The sequence below is a fragment of the Sapajus apella genome, unplaced genomic scaffold, assembly GCF_009761245.1.
Source record: "Sapajus apella isolate SASKATOON/1434 unplaced genomic scaffold, GSC_monkey_1.0 scaffold27, whole genome shotgun sequence".
NCBI classification, from domain to species: Eukaryota; Metazoa; Chordata; class Mammalia; order Primates; family Cebidae; genus Sapajus; species Sapajus apella.
The window spans coordinates 24397041-24398612 of record NW_022436967.1 but is presented as its reverse complement, the minus strand read 5'-3'; the positions used below and the strand labels follow the sequence as shown (position 1 = coordinate 24398612).

Below are 1572 nucleotides of genomic sequence, written 5' to 3'. Positions count from 1 at the left end.
TGCTGTTCTCATATCAGTGAGTGAGTTCTCACCAGATCTGATAGTTTGATAATGGCTCTCCCCGCTTTGCTCTTCCACCCTTCTCTCTCCTGATGCCATGTGAAGGAGGTCCTTGCTTTCCCTTTGCCTTCTGCCATAACCGTAAGTTTCCTGAGGCCCCCAGCCACATGGAACTGTTGTTAGTCAATTAAACCTCTTTCCTAGCCCACTGAGAAGCATCCCAGCAGCCCGACCACGGCCGGTTTTCCCTGGACACCATGAACCACACTGTCAAAACCTTCTTCGCTCCCGCCAGCACCGACCATCCCCCGAACTATGAGATGCTGAAGGAGGGACATGAGGTAGATGTGCTGGGGGCGCCCCACAACCCTGCGCCCCCGACATCCACCGTGATCTACATCCGAAGTGAGACCACTGTGCCTGACCACGTCGTCTGGTCCCTGTTCAACACCCTCTTCATGAACTCCTGCTGCCTGGGCTTCATAGCGTTCGCCTACTCCGTGAAGTCTAGGGACAGGAAGATGGTTGGCGACCTGACCGGGGCCCAGGCCTACGCCTCCACCGCCAAGTGCCTGAACATCTGGGTCCTGATTTTGGGTATCATTATGACCATTCTGCTGATCATCATCCCAATACTGATTCTGCAAGCCTATCAGTAGGTCCAGAGGAATCATCCCGGCCAGGGGCTCTGCCCATGACCTGTCTCCCAGGTACTCCAGCTTCCATTCCTCGCCGAGTCCTGTATTAGCCCTTTACCCTCACACACTTTTTACAATGTCGTTCAATAAAGTGCATGTGTTCCTGGAAAAAAAACAAAACAAAACAAAAAAACAAAAACCTCTTTCCTAAATTACCCAGTCTCAGATATTTCTTTATACCATTGTGAAAACAACTAATACAGGCTGGTTTTGTGACTCATTTTGACCAGTAGACTGTGCTGAAGTGATATTGGTTGACGCTTGAACCTAGATCTTAAGAGGCTTTGCAGCTTCCGTTTGTCACTCTCTGAGAAGCCATTCGTCTTGTAAAGAATTCCAACTACTGGTTAGAAAAAAGTCCATAGGGACAAAGATAAAAATCTTTTAGGAAGAAAAATCATAAAGTAGAGAGGTCCAGCCAACCCCCAATCATTCTAGCCATCCCAGTTGAATGCCAGATTTATGGCTAAAGCTATCACAGATCTTCTAATCCCAGCTAAACTGACCCGGAGTCTAGCCTTTCCTGGTAAAGCCTATGCAAATGGAAGAACTGTCTGCTATTTTGTTGTTTTATAAAGCCATTGACGATGAAATAAAACTAAATTCTGCCATAATAGATGTAAAGAGGCTTATTTTGAACCAGTAGGAGTGACCAAGGCCTGGGGTTACACAACCCCAAGAGATCCTGGGAAAGCGTATCTGAGGCGGTCAGGTTATAGTTTGGGTTTCTATGTGGAAGATTCTGCAGGGTGAGATGGGACATCTCAATGTGGAGTTGGGGGTTGTGTAGTGGTGAACCTGTAAGTCACAGGTGGGTTTTAGGGATACTTTAGTTGACAATTGATTGAGAGAGTTAAGCTATTGCCCATCGGAG

The 1572-nt window shown here is 47.5% G+C and overlaps 1 pseudogene across 1 annotated transcript; it reads left to right on the top strand.

Moving 5' to 3' along the window:
• The first annotated feature begins 214 nt into the window (after window positions 1–214).
• LOC116560790 lies at window positions 215–829 on the top strand (annotated as a pseudogene). The gene has a single exon (XR_004273137.1). The product of XR_004273137.1 is annotated as an interferon-induced transmembrane protein 3 pseudogene (transcript).
• Window positions 830–1572: the final 743 nt, after the last annotated feature.